Source organism: Nuphar pumila, chromosome 6 (genome assembly GCF_984573655.1).
Source record: "Nuphar pumila chromosome 6, dmNupPumi1.hap1.1, whole genome shotgun sequence".
NCBI lineage: Eukaryota > Viridiplantae > Streptophyta > Magnoliopsida > Nymphaeales > Nymphaeaceae > Nuphar > Nuphar pumila.
The window spans coordinates 1,955,657-1,974,814 of NC_143254.1; the positions used below are offsets into that span (position 1 = coordinate 1,955,657).

The 19,158-nt window shown below is 37.8% G+C and overlaps 1 pseudogene; it reads right to left on the reverse strand.

The window, feature by feature from the left end:
• Nucleotides 1-19,158, reverse strand: part of LOC149833644 (protein TPR1-like) — a 29,652-nt pseudogene that overhangs the window by 1,934 nt on the left and 8,560 nt on the right.

Below are 19,158 nucleotides of genomic sequence, written 5' to 3' on the forward strand. Positions count from 1 at the left end.
AAATTCTACTCTTAGTCCAGTGATCCACTAAGTTACAGAAACCTTCATCACATTGTTCAGCTCAGAGTTCAAGAAAGTATGCTTGAAAGATGTGCATCTGAGATTACAGGTGAACCAGTCCATAAGGTGCACCATATGAACTCTTCAATCACTTTAAGTTGTAAACCAATTATTTGAAAAAGAACAAAAGAACTTCTAATGATCATGTAACAATCTCTCTAGACATGGTGAAAACTGTGAGTGCATATGTTGAAAACCAAAGAACTCACTTGCGCATCAGCACCCGAAGAAACAAGGATGTTAAGGCTGTTGGAGAAAGCCAGTCCTGTTAGGCGCTTCTGGTGACCCTTCAATTTGGTCTTAACCTAAACATGATAAGAAAAACATCTATCATCTTATCTTACCATTGTAGTCCAACATACTCTCATATGGTGCACCGATTGTCCAGAAAGCCGTACCTCATCAACACGAACATTATAGATATGAATGGTTGAATTTTCCATTCCAATAGCTATTATGTTATTGTCCTGGGGGTGAAATGCTAAAAATGTTGAAGCTGGAGGGGGCGGCATGAGTGTTGTCATTACCTGCACAAAAATTTAAAGACAAGTTTCATTCAAACTCCAAATCACTGATAGGGTGATTTTAGATTTTCTTTTCTTTTATTTTACCTTAAATGTCATCATGTTAAAAAGTGAAACCATCCCGCCTGATACTGACATTACATATGAGTCATTTTTTTAGAGTGCTATACATGGAACTGCTTCTTCGGGATTCGTATCTGGAACATCATTAGTCATAAGAAGACCACTGCTTGGCTGCCAATGTTGAGGAACAAAGCTGGCAGTGGCCTTTGGTAATCACCAAGTTCAGTGATAATTCATGAAGAACAATTTCAAAGACTATATTTCTAAAGAAATCTGCGCAGAAGCAAGAAAGAAAACGGATCAAAAAATAGGTACCTTCCCGCTTGGATTTTGCTCAGACCGGCTCCATTTCCACAGTCTCTGAATTCCATTTGACCCAAGCGCTAATAGGCCAACCCCAGAGTTGGTGTAAAGAAGTCTCAATACCTGACCAGATTTGATCTATTAGGTCATTGCAAGGTTGATGATTCACATGGTGAAATCATGATAGAAAAAACATAACAATATAAAACCTTGCTAGGAGGATCTGTGCTGTCCGGCATGGTTATAATCCGGCATTGAACAGAATCCACAACCTCAGTCAACTCCCAAGGTTTGGTTTTATCAGCCACATCATCCAAAACCCTTGGCTTCTCTGTGTTCCTTATTGTCGGTTCAACTCCATTCTACATTTAGAAGAAATTATAGATTAACAATAAATTATACTTTCAGCCCAAAGAATACAATTGTCATGATTTGGATGGGATTAAGTTTTTCTCAAGAGCAAAAATTCCTCAAGTGAGAAATAGATGCAATGATGATTGAAAAGCAAGAAAATTCAGATGACTAAATCTTACCCTAGAGACACAAGTCACACAACTTTCAAAGGAGAAAGAAACTCAATAAAGATGAAACAATGCAGAATAGTGGCTAAAAACAGGAAGTTACATTTATTTCAGGCATTAAAGGATAAAGAAATCATGAAGCTATAAGAAGGTAAAGTAATACCCCACCTGATTTAGACATACATACTGCAATGACACAATATCAATCAGAAAAAGCTAAGCAAAATTGCCTGCCCAAGTTAGTAACATGCAATGGTCAATACCTAGGTAAATCAAACCAATGTTGTACCGTACCGTACCATACGATATGTATCATTACTATTTAGAATATTGATATGTTACGATCAATGTTATTAAAAACGAGCCTCAAGGCTCAAAAAGCGCGCCTCGCCTTGAGGCGAGGGCCTTTTCACCTTAAGGCGTAAAACCCTCAAGGCGTACGCCTCATGCGCCTTGAGGCGAGACGCGCCTCACCGTGAGGCGTGCAATTGAAAATCGGATGGGCCCGGACCCGAGTCCGGCCTGGACTCGGACCCATATGCTCGAAGGTTCGAGAGAACCTGTGTCTTTAAAAAAGACAGAGGCGCCTCTCTCGAACCGTCTCTCTCCACTCTGTCCCCTCTTGCCCCCCGCCACCGCCGGCCACCATCCGTCGCCGACCATCGCCTCTTCCACCTTCTTCTTTCCACCACCCATCGCCGGCCACCACCATCTTCTTTTCTCCAATCTTCCCGTCAGATTCATCGCTCCCACAAACAGAATCAGTATCCTTCATTTCTTTTGGGGCGTTTATGAATTCCATTGAGTGAAGAGATATTGCGATGTCTGAGGAAGAATCGGGAACTTAACCTCAGCCTGCGAAGCGCGCCCACTATCTCGCCAAGATCGTCCTCAAGGGCAGCGCCATTCTTCACGCCGCTCACGGTCGCATTCGCTCCCCCAAAACCTTCGATATCGTCCTCGGCAAGGTGCGTAGCGCGTTCTGGTTCGTTTTTCGTGGGGTTTTTGGTGGTTTCAGATTCACAAATTATTTCTTTTTGATAAATCCTGAATTTTGGCGTGATTGCGCATCGAAATACGAGTTCCTGACAGGAACTTCCTGTGGTTGAATTGATCTAATTGACTGGTTCGTTTCGGAATTTTAGTGGTTGATCGACGTAACGATGATTTTATGATTTGTACCGGCTTCTTTGATCGTTGGCGAGCTTCTACACGCTTGAATTTTTGAGAATTGATGTAGTTCGATAAATTCACGGTCACAGTTGTTGATTGATACAGTTCTATTGAAATTGGACAGTGTTTTAGGAAGCTGAATCAAGTTCCTTTTGCGTCCTCCTTTTGTTAAAAAAATATTGTGTTTGGCCTTCTGCTGTGTAGGAACCTTGCTAGAAACAACAAGAAATATGGTTCATGGGGCATGTGGCAAATGATTCTTAACTAAATGAAGCATCTCCGAATTTCCACTTGCACAAACAACATTACAATATCACATATGAGTTTCATATACCCTTAAATTTTTGTTATCGATATTGAGAATGATGCTTTCACACCTTCGCTAAGCTCTGCAAATAGCTCCAAGTAGCTCTTTGAGTTTCATATACCCTTGAAGGAAATGGTGATTCTTAAATATTCAAACCTTCATCGGACGATCGCTCCAACTAGGTCTGGGTTTAGTCTTACCGAATTCATGCAACAAGTAACAAAGTGCATCCACTCCATTGTTCAGTCCAGAGTACTGTTATCAATGCTCCGATTAATATGGTTATTTACACAATGCATTCGCCGTATGCATTTCTTAGCATTTCATAGGACCTTCATACATACCTGCATCACCTTCACTAAGCACGATTGTGCACATTGTTTTCCAAGTAGCACTTGATTAAGAAAATAGTGATATCTAAGTATTTCAAACCTTTACTGAACATCACTCCAACTAGGGCTGCGTTTACTCTTACCCAATCTACGCAACAAGTGTCTCAGGGCATCCACTCCATATTTTCAGTCCAGAATCCAATTCATTTACCATGTCAATGCTCCAACTAGTATGGTTTTTTACATAATGAATTTTAATTTTTACAAGGATCAGGCTTTCTTCCAAACCGAGGTTGTTAGTGCTAATATGCATTTTGTTGTTACTTTTACATGTTAATCTCATATTTTTTCCGTATTTATTTGAGATTTTTTATTTCATGTTGGTTGGTGCTTCATCAATAATGCATTTCTTATTTATTTATAATTTTAGATAATTTTTATATTTTTTTCAAGTTAAATTTTTTTTTTTGAGGCTTACGCTTTGCGCCTCGAGGCTTACGCCTCGCCCCAGATTTTGGTGGAGCGCCTCGCTACGCCTCAACGCTTTTCACAACACTGGTTACGATACACATAACGTGATACAAGTGTGTATCGTAACTGTATCGTACGATACATGTGCGTATCGTATCATACGATATGGGGTCAACACTCTTAAAAATGGTCAAATCATAATTTTTCAGTTTTGGGTTTTAAAGACTTCTTGAGCGTTGACTTCCTCATTTGTGTAAAAGTCATTAGAGAGGTATCCATATACCTTAGGACTCGTGAGAGTGATTTGGGGGCTGATCTGAATGCAAGGGAGTGAGCTTTTGCGGTTTGCTCAAGTAAAAGTGCATTTCCACTATTTTTTCACTCAAAAAAGTGAGTTAAAATAAAAAATCTTTATTATGAGTTCAATTACAAAGCTACCCTCCAAAGTTGGATTCACGAAAATCAGAGATTTATATCAAGGTATAAATCATGCTTCACACTCTTCCAATAAAGATGGCATCAGATGATCCGACATGGCAATGAGACACTCAAGTAATGAGTGAAAACTGTTTGAAAATCAAGTGCAACTATTGCCATAATATTTTTTTTATGTAATATAAAAGTATGAGTCTTGTGGCATGTTCTTAATTGCAAGATATTTAATATTTTGCATTGTTCTTGTGAGATATTCATGCAATATTATCTATAATTCTATTGATGTTTGATGATGTCTTATGCAGCTCATAGAGACCTAAATGCTTCATATGTGATTTTATGGTTGTATTTTGTGCAATTCATCATTGTTTCATGTGATATCATTTTTTTAAAACTTTAGTTAATTTTTCTGATTAATTTTATTTTCTGAATTTTTTAGTTTTTTTGAAAATTTTTATTAAAATTTTACAATATTTTAAGATACGATATGATATAATATGGTCTTAATTTGGGCCTGACCGATACGGGTAAGGATACGATATTTACAACCTTGACTCAAACAATTCAATTTGGTGATGAGTGCGTATTCATCAAAGACACTTAAAACAATTAATAGGGGAGAAAAGAGAAAACATAGAAATGATAGGAAAAGATCAATGCAAACCAGAGTTGGTCAAAGAAGGCAAATTTTTCCTTGTTATAAAATTCAGCAAAACTAAACTTTATAAAAAATTAGATGATTAATACATCATAGCAGTAAAAAAAGGTTAGCTACCAGTCGTGAATTAAAACCAACTTGTGATGAGCTAATTCAATCAAGGACAACACTAAACCATCTAAAAAAGTGTACTAATCCCAACAGAGAATCCAAAAAGAAAAGGAAAAAAGAATGTATAGGTAGAAAATGATAACTTCTGAATAGAAAAGATTTCTTCAGATAATTAGTATTAAAATCTTATACAATTCCTTTTCACCTGCCTTGAAACTTTATCATTTTGTGTATTTTAGACCAAAGTTCACATTACTCTCAAGGTGAAAGCAATTGCCATTCTCTATACACATTTGGGTGAAAATTGGTCTGGTATTCACACTTGAATCATGCCTAGCCAAGCAATCCAAGGATATCACAACACCCAACTTGAACTACAGAGGATGAATTTCACTACTTTTTTTTTTGAAAGGCAAGCTGGGGTTAGGCAGACCCCTACCAGTTATACAACTATACCATTGGGTTTTGAACCTGCAACGTCCCCCCGTTGGTATGAATTTCACTACTTAGGCTTTAAGTATTTATATCAAAAAGTCATGCCTAGCAAAGCAATCCAAGGAAATCAATGCATGTAGTCAACCTAAATTGACATTTAAAAAAGAATAAATATCTACAGCACTTTCCTTTTCTTTTGATCTCACATACAAGAACAATAGGAGGCCGAGAAGGGGAATTTTTATCAAGCCTATCCACTCTGCCAACTACTGGGCTCATGCTTGCAGCTGAGGTTACAGCAGCATTAGATACCTGTTGAGGAAACAACAAATGAGCAAAGGACACATTTTCTTTTCTTTCTTTCTTTTTTTCGTAAATTGCAGAAACCTACATAATAATCAAGAAAGTAGAACCTTTATCAAAGGAGTATCAATAGGTGCCCTATTTGCTTCAAAAGAACGGTTTTCAATAGAACACAAGTATCGAAGTCCATCTGCATTAGCAAGGATCTTGAAGCCATTGTCTGTTATAGTAACAACTAGAAGACTTCCATCTCTATTGAATCTCAACTGAGGCAAAATGATGCAATAACCGATGTGGACTCGGTATGCACTGATCCACGATCCAATATCCAAATAGATCTTGATACGCGCGGAAGCTTGTACGGTAATGAGTCCGAATAGGACTCTGAGAAACAGAATTTCAGGACCCGAACACTTTGTTTTGACATATGTAATACAAATAAAAGTTGTGTGCGACTCGCGCAGCTTTCCAACGAATCTTAAAACACAGGATTTGGATCAGAGGTGTTCGAGCTACAGACTCAAAACTGGGACAAACAAACAAACCTATGACAGACGTCCGGATTATGTGGACAGTCTATTCTAAGGGGTTTTCGACCTTGCAAACAATAGAGTTTGTGAAAACTCTCAACTAAAAAATCGAAGGTCAAAACTAGACCTTTCTAACGAGCTATAATTTAAAATTTTTTAAGTTTTTTACAAGGATCTACAAAGTTTTTAAGTTGGGAAATGATATGAGATAGTATCAAAGGAATTAAAACTTCAAATATTCGACAACAACAAAAAGATTAATATTTTTGAGGCACTTAAACGAATATTCAATTAAAACTTAGAACATGAAAATTTTAGATCTAAGTTCTAACTTTCCACAGAATCAAACAAAACGAATTTTCATGCAAGGAAACTCAAGATAATTAAGAAATACTGAACACCTTCAGGTATGTTTAGTAACAAAAATGTGACAGTGGACTTCTGTCAGTCCGACACCTTGACAGCTTTTTTCAGGGATACAAACGGCCGATTCACGAAACGTCTTAAACTAAAAAGTTGTAGACAATTATCTTAGCTTTTCGAAAAGCTAAAGAACTCAAAATTTTATGAAGGGGGTCAGGAGTAATCTCCAAAATATAGAACATTGTTCACAAGGTCTGATAGATTCAGTCTGACCAACTGCTTGACAGGGATTTTGCGGTATCTTCCCAGCCGAATCAGGCCGTGACCTCAACAAAAATGTTGTAGGTACGTGTCTTAGCTTTCCAGAAAGCCTAAGAACACCAGAATCGGACCAGTATCAAGTCTGATACGGTCAATTTTTTGGGGTTGTCTCTGACAACCCTGGACTCGGGTAACTCGTTTCTTGACAAAAACCGAGTTAGGTAAAATGACAATGCTCAAAGACAAGATGAAATTGAAAATCACATACAATAGCATAAAATACTCTTAAGCAATCAGTACATCAACAACACTCAATTAGTTTGTTGTTATAATCAACAAACATCAAGAACGAAATATCCAAGTAACAAGAGAGATTGAAATATCAAACAAAGTTTTTCCGAGGAAGGCAATGGGGAAGATGCATCTGGGCAGCAGCCAACCCCAACACCGGGTGATGGATGATTTTGAGGATGTAGACTCCTCCGGACTACAGCTACCATGGCCTTCACCAACGAGATCCTCCCACCCCAACTCAAGCTTCCTTCCCTTCCACTAAGAACCACTCACAACACTCCCTTACAAAAAACATTGATGTCGTCAACAGGCAACTTGTCATGGACTTTACTGGCTTAACCGAGCCGAATCAAACCAAGTGATAAAAACCAAACTTGTAGAGCAGGATCTTAGTTTTCCAACGAGCTAAAGATCATACAATTTAGACCAGTATCTAGGGAGATACAACCAAAATACTGGGACTGTCTTCAACCTTCAAACATCTCTTCTCCACTCCATTTTCGAATTCTTTTTTTTTCTTTCTCAAAACAAAAGCCACCAGCCCATGGTCGACCACCATGAGGCTCTTAAGCCCTCAAAAAGGTGTCATAATGTTTCCACCCACTTGCTCTAATCATGCACAAAAGGAGGTGGACTTCCCCAAGTCGTCGCCCACTTGCCCAATGCATGGGTTCCTTTCAAAAATGGATATCATTGCTTCTCCAACAACTTCTTTTGACCTCCTACGGTCAAATTGATTCAAAAAGGGGTTATATGTGTCCAATCCAAAGTGGAGACAATTAGGGTTTGAGTTGATTTGGATCTTGGATAAGATCCAAATTATGTTTTTGCTCCAAAAACCCTTCACGATATTGGTTTTTTTAAATCATAAAAAAAACTACCCTGAGTACCCCATACACCCTCTAGTGCCGCAAAACAATCCTACAGGACACTAGAACTATCCAGATTCGTAAAATCTGGCACCTAAAAATAAAAATTATATAAAATAAAATACATAAAAAAAGCATAAATGATTCCAGACATACAAAATGGAATCAAACATAGAAATACAATTTTTGAGAAAACAAAATATCCTAGAAATTGAAACATGATATTCAAAACGTATCTGGATACGTGGAGATCCAATTGGACCCAGATGGTCCTACATGATTGGATCTGCCACAGATCGCATCCTGGATCGAATCTTGGGAATTGGATTTGGATCCAATTCGTATTCAAAGCTCGAATCTTTAGGATGCTCTGCATCACAAACTCTGCACCGGATAACCATATGTTAAAATGTGATTGAGAAGAGAAAATAGAATAATAATGATAATAATATTAATAATAACTGTGAAAACCTTAATAAGGTGCACTAGAACCGAGGTTGATAGATAGATAGAGAGAGAGATCGGCTGTGAGAGGAGAGAACACATTAATTCAATTAGGGCTAATCTCTTATAAGTTAAATAGACAGAAGCCAATATAAAAAATTACTTACAATTCCCTCCTTATTTATGAAAAATCCAATAACCTACCTTTTAAGAAAACTTAAGCTTAAAACCTCAATAGGACCATTAATCTTAACACTCCCCCTCAAGCTGGAGCATAAATATCAATCATGCTCAGCTTGTCACAACATTTTGAGAAATTTGGTCTAGCAAGAGGCTTTGTAAACATATCTGCAACTTGATCCTCTGACTTTAGATATTTGGTGGCAATATGACCAGCTTGTCACAACATTTTGAGAAATTTGGTCTAGCAAGAGGCTTTGTAAACATATCTGCAACTTGATCCTCTGACTTTAGATATTTGGTGGCAATATGACCAACTTGAACCATATCTATTACATAGTGGCAATCAACCTTAATATGTTTTGTCCTCTCATGGAAGACTGGATTGTTCGCTAAATATGTGGCTGCCTTGTTATCACACATCATTGTCATAGGAGATAAAACCTTCACCTGAAGATCATTTAGTATTGTTCAAACCCACATTAATTCAGGAGTTGTTTGGGCCATATCCCTATATTCAAATTTTGCACTCGATCTAGCAACCACATTTTGCTTCTTACTTCTCCATGAAATTAGGTTATCTCCCATAAACACACAGAATCATGTGGTAGATTTTCTATCCACTACAGATCCTGCATAGTCAGCATCATAGTAAGCCACTATTTCCAAGGTTCCACCTTTCTTGAATAATAACCCTTTTCCAGGAGAAGATTTTAAGTACCTGAGAATCATTATTGTTGCATTCCAGTGTACCTCAGTAGGTTTATCCATAAATTGGCTAACCTTGCTTACTGCTAAAGCGATATCAGGTCTGGTCACAGTTACATATAATAGCTTCCCTACCAGTGAGCGATAGCTTTTGCTATCAACATGTTTCGACCCTTCTTCAAACAACTGAACTTTATGGTCCATGGGAATATTTGTTGGTTTAGCTCCTAACATTCCAGTCTCTTTTAATAAGTCAAGAACATACTTCCGTTGAGACAAAACCATCCCTTTACGGCTCTTGGCAACTTATATACCCAGAAAATATCTAAGTAAACCAAGGTCTTTTGTAACAAAATGTTTCTGAAGATGAGCCTTTATAGCTTCAATATCTTTCATATAATCTCCTGTAAGAATGATGTTGTCCACATATATTGTTAAAATGTATACTCAAAAGCATTATTGTAAGTATAAATATATATACTTATATACATAGAGATACGTATACATATATTATATGTATACGTATCTCTATATATAAGTATATATATTTATACATTTTTCTCTTTTTACCCGATAAGGGTATTTTTGTCTTTCCACATTTTGCGCATATCCCATTTGGAATATGCTGTACTTTTTTTCCCTTTTCTTTTTATTTTTTGTAATTCTTTTTTTTTCTTTTATTTTTGCCTTTTTGCACATTCAAAAAGGGGCATTGGGGGTCTCCCCAATAGAGTCGTTGGGGAGCCCCCAACGGTCACAATTGTGACCGTTGGGAGCTCCCCAACGACTCCTTTGGGGAGCTCCCTCTTGCCCTCTTCTTTCTTGTATAAATAGGGGTGTTCCCCCTTGTTGTAGTATAAGCTTGAGAGTCTCACGCATTTGCTTTTATATATTGAAATACATGCATTATTGCATGTTTATTATTGATACACTTTTTGTGTATTTTGTTCAAGTGTTGTGAGAGTGCTTTCGTGCACTTCTTTTATAAGGTTTTTATGCTTGTTTATGTATTGTCTCTTCGTAGACAATTTCACATGGTATCAGAGCTCGGTTGGTGATTAGAGATCGTGAGATCCGCCTTTGTTCGAGTACCTCGAAAACCGTGCCTTCGGATTTTTTGAGATTGAAGTGGTGGATCTTGCTTCTCAAATATTTTTGAAGGATCTTGTGCTAAGAAGAAGTTGAAACATCGTATTGGTACGTCTTTTTTCTTCTTCTCTCTACGTCTTAATGGGTGAGAAAGAGTCTCACTTTGCCCTTGGCTTCAAGTTGAATGGGTCCAACTATCATATTTGGGCCGGGAATATGGAGGCCCACATAAAAGGAAAAGGATTGTGGGGTTATGTACAAGGAACAATTCCGGAACCGGAACCCAAGATAACCATAATGGACGGAAGTGAAATCAAGATTCTTGAGGGAGAGGAAAGGATCAAAGCTCTTGAAGAATACTCAAAGAAACACGACGAATGGGAAATGAAGAATTTCAAGATTCTTTCTTGGTTCTTCGCATCCGTCGAAACGAAGATTAATGCCAACATTATCAAATTCAAAAAGGCATCGGAAGCTTGGCATTATCTCGAGAAGATGTATACATCAAGAGACCTATCTCATAAGTATTACCTTCAAAAGAAGGCCCTCTCCCTTACTCAAGGTGAAAAGTCTATTAGGGAATATTTTGCCGATCTTTCCTCTATTTGGGATGAGCTCTCTATGCTTGAACCAAAATGGAGTGGAGAGGCAATTGAACTCCGCCACAAGCAACTTGAAGAAGATCGTTTCTTCAATTTTTTGAATGGGTTGAGACCGGAATTTGAGCAAATAAGGTCATCACTTCTATCCTCATTTACTCCTCCCTCTCTTGAAGATGTTCTCACCAAATTAAGTGGTGAGGAGACTCGTATGAATTTATGTAAACAAGGACCAAGTGTTCTTATGGTTCCTTGTAATTATGAAGAAAATAATGAGGTTAATGCCGTATCAAGACCCGGAAATAATGTAAAGACCTATCGTCCTCCTCACTTTAAATTCCAAAATCAAGGAGGAGATGGTGGACAAAGAGGGAAGCGGGACTATAGCAAGACTATATGTCACTTTTGTAAAGAACCGGGGCATATCAAGCCAGTATGTCCCAAATGGAAGAAGCTCCTTGCTATGGCCACCACCGGCGCACCACAAAAGGAAGAGGCATCATCAAGTGGGTCACTCTCGTTGAACCAAATAATGGAAGCCCTTCAACCTCTTCTCAAGGGAGCTACATTCGGTGCCGCCGTGTCTACTTCTTCCATTCCAGGTAAAGTCCCTTGGCTTTTGGACTCAGGTGCATCCTTTCATATGTCCCCAAACATGTTTTCACTTTCCGATTATTCAAAAAATGCTTCTCCATCCTTTGTTTCCACTGCGGATGGAACTTTTCTTGAAATTAAAGGAATAGGTAATTTTGAAACTCAAGATTTTTTTATTCCAAAAATTAGATTTATACCTAAACTTAATTTAAATCTTCTTTCTGTTTCTCAACTCTCGGATCATGGTTGTGATATTAAATTTTCATGTGATAAATGTTTAATACAGGATCGCCTGTCCGGGAAATTGATTGGGGAAGGCTTTAGAAAAGGCGATTTATACTACATGGAATCTCTTCGAGTTCCAAAATCTTTTTGTAATGTTGCCCGAAACAAAGATATAAACATGTGGCACAAAAGACTTGGTCATCCTAATATCACCAAGTTGTCTTACTTACATTTTGCAAAAGACCTATGTAAAAGTTCCTTTTCTTGTAATGACTGTATTCTCGGAAAAATGAAAAGTTTACCTTTTGAGCAAAGAACTATGTTCTCATCAAAACCCTTTGAAATTGTTCATTCCGATGTTTGGGGACCGGCACCTGTTGTCTCAAAAGGAGGTTTTTCTTATTATGTTATTTTTGTGGATGATTTCTCTAGATATTCATGGATCTTTTTTCTTAAATTCAAACATGAAGTCTTTTCATGCTTTAGAACTTTCCATTCGCTGATCAAGAATCAATTTAATAGTAACATAAAGATTTTTAGAAGTGATTCTGGAGGAGAATATCTCTCCAACCAATTTAAAATATATCTTGAAGATCAAGGAATCATTCACCAAAGATCTTGTCCTAAACCCCCCCAACAGAATGGGTTGGCCGAAAGAAAACATAGACATATTATTGAGACCACTAGAACCCTTCTTATTTCCCAAAACATACCAAAAAAATTTTGGGCTGAAGCTGCTCTTGCTTCTGTTTATCTGATAAATCGTTTGCCTTCTAAATTATTAGGAAAAATATCCCCTTTTGAGATTTTATATAAACTTGAACCAGATTATAATAGGTTACAAGTCTTCGGGTGTAAGTGTTTCATACTTACGGATAAGAATGACAAACTCTCTCCCAAGGCTATCCCCTGCGCTTTTCTTGGCTATTCTGAAACTCAAAAGGGATTTCGGTGTTATGATCTTCGAGAAGATAAGTTATATGTCTCTAGAAATGTAACTTTTTTGGAAAATGAAAGTGGATTTGAAAAAAATGTTTCGCAACAAGAAAATTTTGATTATTCCTTCCTTTTTGACTTATTGTCTAGTAATGATGATATATCTAGTGATGATGATGTATCATCAAACCATGATGAGGACATTGAGGGTAATGTTGAAGAGCATAACCAACAAGAAGGCAGAAGTTCAAGTGATCCAATAACATACTCACGTAGAAACCAAGACACCTTTAAAAGTGCTATTGATCAATATAGTGAACTTGTTCCTGTTCTCGATCACCGTAGATCTGAGAGGAATAGGAGACCTCCAACTCGTTTTGTCTCCTTTGATTCCTTTTCACCCTGATATAGGGCTTGTCTTAGTGCCATTCATTCTTATTTTGAACCTAGAAATTTTGAAGAAGCTAAAAAATGTATAGAATGACAAGAAGCTATGCAAAATGAACTTAATGCTCTTAAAAGGGCTGAAACTTGGGATTTCGAAACTCTACCCATAGGAAAGAAAACTATAGGTTGTCGATGGGTTTTTAAGGTTAAAACTAAGAGTGACGGATCCCTTGAACGGTATAAAGCTCGCTTAGTTGCAAAAGGATATGGGCAAGAGTATGGAATTGATTATGAAAAAACTTTTGCTCCTGTAGCCCGAATGGTTACAGTTAGATGTCTTATCACTATTGCATCTATTAAAAATTGGAATATTTTTCAAATGGATGTAAAAAATGCTTTTTTAAATGGTGATCTTAACGAAGAAGTGTATATGGATGCTCCACCAGGCATGGAGATCCCTAAAGATAAAGTTCTTCATCTTCGAAAGGCCCTTTATGGTTTGAAACAGGCCCCCAAAGCTTGGTATGACAGATTTACCAGTGTAATGCTGGAAAATGGTTTCTCCTCCTGTTATACTGACACTGCTCTATTTACTAGAAAATCTAAGGCAGGGATTGTAATATTGTTACTATATGTTGATGACATGTTAATTACAGGTGATGATGTTCAAGGAGTCAAGGGTATTAAGTCCGTCTTGACTTCAAAATTTGAGATGTCAGACTTGGGTTTTCTGACATATTTTCTTGGAATTGAGGTTGCTTATTCGCAACGTGGTTATTTTCTATCTCAGTCTAAGCTTGCTTGTGAGATTATTGACAGATCAGGGATTTCTGATGACAAAGTATGCGAAACTCCTGAAGTTGTGGGAGCAAAAATGAAGATTGACGACGGTGTTCCTCTAACGGATCCTACTCCTTACAGGCAGTTGGTAGGTTCTGTAATGTATTTTAGCATTACTCGACCCGATTTGTCACATGCTATACACATCGCCAGCCAATTTCAGCATGCTCCTACAACCGTTCATATGAGTGATGTGCTTCGCATCATCAGATATTTAAAGGGAACGGTGAATAAGGGAGTATTCCTATCTTCTTCTTCTGAATTAAAATTGCTTGCTTATACTGACTCAGATTGGGGAGGTGACCCTAGTAACCGTCACTCCACCATTGGTTTTTGTATTTTCTTAGGAGAATCGTTGATCTCGTGGCGATGTAAGAAGCAACAGAAGGTATCCTTATCATCCACTGAAGCCGAATACAGAGCCATGGCATCCACTACCATGGAAATTGTATGGATTCGACGCCTCTCGGAAGATATGGGAGTGCCTATCAGAGAACCAACTAAGTTGTGCTGCGACAATAAAAGTGCAATCTATATTGCCAAAAACCACACCTTTCATGAACGAACAAAGCATATTGAGATGGACTGCCATTATGTCAGGGAAGAATACTTGAAGAAGGTCATTGATTTACCATACGTGACGTCTGAATATCAACTTGCGGACTTCTTCACAAAAGCTCTTTGTTCGCCTAGATTTCATTTCCTCCTTGACAAACTTGTGGTTATCACACCGTAAGTTTGAGGGGGGGTGTTAAAATGTATACTCAAAAGCATTATTGTAAGTATAAATATATATACTTATATACATAGAGATACGTATACATATATTATATGTATACGTATCTCTATATATAAGTATATATATTTATACATTTTTCTCTTTTTACCCGATAAGGGTATTTTTGTCTTTCCACATTTTGCGCATATCCCATTTGGAATATGCTGTACTTTTTTTCCTTTTTTTTTTTATTTTTTGTAATTCTTTTTTTTTCTTTTATTTTTGCCTTTTTGCACATTCAAAAAGGGGCATTGGGGGTCTCCCCAATAGAGTCGTTGGGGAGCCCCCAACGGTCACAATTGTGACCGTTGGGAGCTCCCCAACGACTCCTTTGGAGAGCCCCCTCTTGCCCTCTTCTTTCTTGTATAAATAGGGGTGTTCCCCCTTGTTGTAGTATAAGCTTGAGAGTCTCAAGCATTTGCTTTTATATATTGAAATACATGCATTATTGCATGTTTATTATTTATACACTTTTTGTGTATTTTGTTCAAGTGTTGTGAGAGTGCTTTCGTGCACTTCTTTTATAAGGTTTTTATGCTTGTTTATGTATTGTCTCTTCGTAGACAATTTCACATATATCACCATAACAACAATACCTGATTTAGTTTTCTTAATAAATAGAGTATGGTCTGCCGCCGACCTATTGAAGCAAAAACTTGACATCACTTCAAACAACTTTTGAAACCATGCACGCGGACTTTGTTTCAAACCATATATCACCTTTCTCAATCTACACACCTTCTGACAATCCCCCTCAACCTTGAATCCAGAAGGTTGTTGCATGTATACTGTTTCAGATAGATCCCCATATAGAAATGCATTTTTCACATCTAATTGACACAAACTCCATCTATGGTGAATAACAACGGAGAGAACAAGACGAATGGTATCTATCCCTACAGGAGAAAAAGTTTTAAAGAAATCAATACCATAAGTCTGAGTATACCCTTTTGCTACTAATCTGGCCTTGTACCTTTCAATAGAACCATCTGATTTGTACTTTATTGTATATACCCATTTGCATCCAACAATGTCAGCATCCACTGAGGAATCAACTAGATCCCATGTATATTGAGACAATAAGGCATCCATTTCTTCTTGCATAGCCTGCTTCCACCTGTTATCGAGCTCTGCCTGTTGATAGTTCAGAGGAATAGTTCCAGCTGATAAGGCTGAAATAAATGCTTTCGACTGATTTCCAATTCTGACATCGGACACAAAATGAGATATGGGATATAAGGTACATTGTCGTGTCCCATTCTGTAGAGCAATTAGCCTGTTATCATCATCATGAAGGTCTTTGTTATCAGTAGTACTTACCTCAGGAGAAGAAGATGAAGGCACTGGAAGAGGTGGAGCTCTACGCACATACACCAATGGAGGATTATGAAACCGTGAGGAAGATAAAGTTTGGTTCGGTAATGGGAGCTCAGATTCCAAAGGAAAAGGAGGTACAGGAAGTGGAAAAGAATCAGCTGGATTAACTTGCATCTGAGTGTCAGTACTAGAGTAATATGGAATGGATTCCAAGAAAGATACATCCGCACTTACATACTCTCGCCGAGAAATTTGATCATAACATCTATACCCCTTTTGATTTTTTGGATAACCTATAAACATGCATTTTGTAGCTTAAGCAGATAATTTATCACGGTCAGGTCCAAGTTTGTGCACAAAACAAACACACCTAAAGATTTTCGGAGAGAAAGAGAAGAGTGGGGCATCATGATTTAGGATATGTAGCGGAATTTGATCTCCTACGGAAGATGAAGGCATGCGGTTGATCAGATAACAAGCAGTGATAACCGCATCACCCCAATATAATGCAGGAACATTGGATTGAATCATAAGGGTACGTGAAACATCAAGAAGGTGCATGTGTTTTCGCTCAGACACACCATTTTGTTGAGAGGAATAGGCACAAGTAGTTTGGGGTAGAATGCCATGGTCTTGATAAAATTGCAACAAGGCTTTTGTTTTGAACTCAAGAGCATTATCAGTGCGAACAATCTTGACAGTAGATTCAAACTCAGTTTTTATTTCAAGAATAAAGTATTTGATATTACTTGGAACTTCAGATCTTTCTTTTATTAAAAACACCCATGACAACTTCGAGAAATCATCAACAATAACAAGATAATAACGACACTGAGTCATGGTAGGAATCTTACTAGGACCCCATACATCTGCATGAATAAGTTCAAAAACCTTATGACTAGACTGACTCTGACTAGAAGGGAGCGAACTACGATGATGCTTGCCCAACTGACATGCTTCACACTGAAATGATGTAGTAGAAGGAATTTGAGGGAAGACATAACGAAGCTTTGACAATGAAGGATGGCCAAGACGACGATGACACTGAACATGGTTGGATGAGTGTTCTACTGCAGCATAAACATTGCCCACTGGATGATGTAGGTAGTAGACTCCATTTTCTTCATAGCCTCCACCAATCTTCTTCCCCGTCAGCAAATCCTGAAAATGACAACCCATCGGGTCAAATATCACTCTATAGTTTAGTTCTTTGGTAAGACAACTAACAGAGAGTAAACTTTGAGGGAATGAGGGAGCATGAAGGACATTTTTCAACTGCAAGGAAGAGGATATAGAAATATTTCCCTGACCAACAACAAGTGAGGAACTCCCATCTGCTAATGAGACTCCTCGATGAACAGTAATATCCTTTAGATCTGAAAAGAAAAGTGAATTCTCATACAGATATCTGGATGCACCAGAGTCAATAATCCACTTACTATCATTCAGATGAAGATGATATCCTGTTGAGTAGGTCACACCAGCTACAAGAGAAGAGGAGCTTGAAGGACGACGAGCTATCAACTCATCATATTCTGCTCGACTAAGGATGATATTGTCATTTGCAGAAGTGTTATCATTTGCATTTGCTATCTCTAGTGTAGTAACATTAGCTTTTGGAACATTAGACTTTGATGTAGAAGAGGTTGGTCGTCCATGCTTATCCCAGCAATGATCTTCTAAATGTCGAGATTTTCCACAGAAAGTACATTGAAGTTTGCCTCTGCCTCCCATACCTTTTCCACGTCCTCGTCCTCTAATATTTTGAAAATTTCCACGTCCATAACCAGATGGGACAACTAGAGCAGATGACTGGGACATAGGTTGAGATTATGGAAGAGAAATCACAAGTCTACTCAGACAATTGTATGCATCAGCAAGAGTAGGTACATCAGATCCAGTTAACATTTGGAATTTTGCAACAGAGAATTCTGAAGATAAACCTCTGAGAAACCGAGCAACCATAGTATGTTCTTGATGATCCTTTTGCTGCAAACAACAAAGATGCATGTGGGCATTGAGTCTTTCAAATGATGCTTTTACTGAGACATAATACTGAGCCAAGGTCTGATCTCCTTGCTGCAAATTGTATATCTCTTGTTCGACTTGCAGGATACGACTCACATTAGTCTCTTGAGAGTACGTATCTCGAAGATTGTCCCACATCTGTTTGGTTGTATTATAGTAAATTAATCCATCTGCAATATGAGGTTCGACATTGTTCATGATCCATGACATAACTATGTCATTATCTTCGTCCCAAGTAATATATTTTCCCACCTTTTCATTAGGTTCAGTTTCCAACAAAATGTGTTTTCTACAATGTCCAGATACAAACATCATAAAAGTTCTCGACCACCTGACATAGTTTGTTTCATTTAATCTCACAGAAGAACCATACGAGAAGGGGTTTGCAAATGCCGTATATTCCCCACTAGTTTCAATTTTGGAATCAAATTTCGAAACTTTACTCATAATGAAGAGTACTCGCACGGTGATACAACTGCAATTAACCAAAAGAAATTCACTGTATTAATCTCTCAGATTCTGAATCTGGGATGTTTATCAACCGCACACGACTATTTCACGACTTCAGTGCTGAATTAATAGTTTCAGCTGATACAGAAACAACATGTTCATCAACCACACACTTTCAACTGATACAAGAACCGCATGTTTTATGATCACGCAACAGCCACTTTCACGACACACTTTCATTTGATGCAGGAACGACGTGTTTTATGATCACGCAACAACCACTTTCATGACCACACAAGGCTATTTCACCACATCAGAATCGAATTCACGCCAGCAAAGACAACGTTTTTCACGATCTCATTGGGTTATTCAACCCACATCAGAACCAATAATAAAAATCAGAAATGTAGATCTGAAAAACTAGAACAGAATCAAACTCGGCATCCATTATAAACAATTGTACTCCCACAGTAATCCCACGACAATAATCCCACGACATAAAAAAATGCTCCCACAAAACAGGATCTACATAAAAAAATTTTATTTACTCGCAACACCCAACTCTACAGC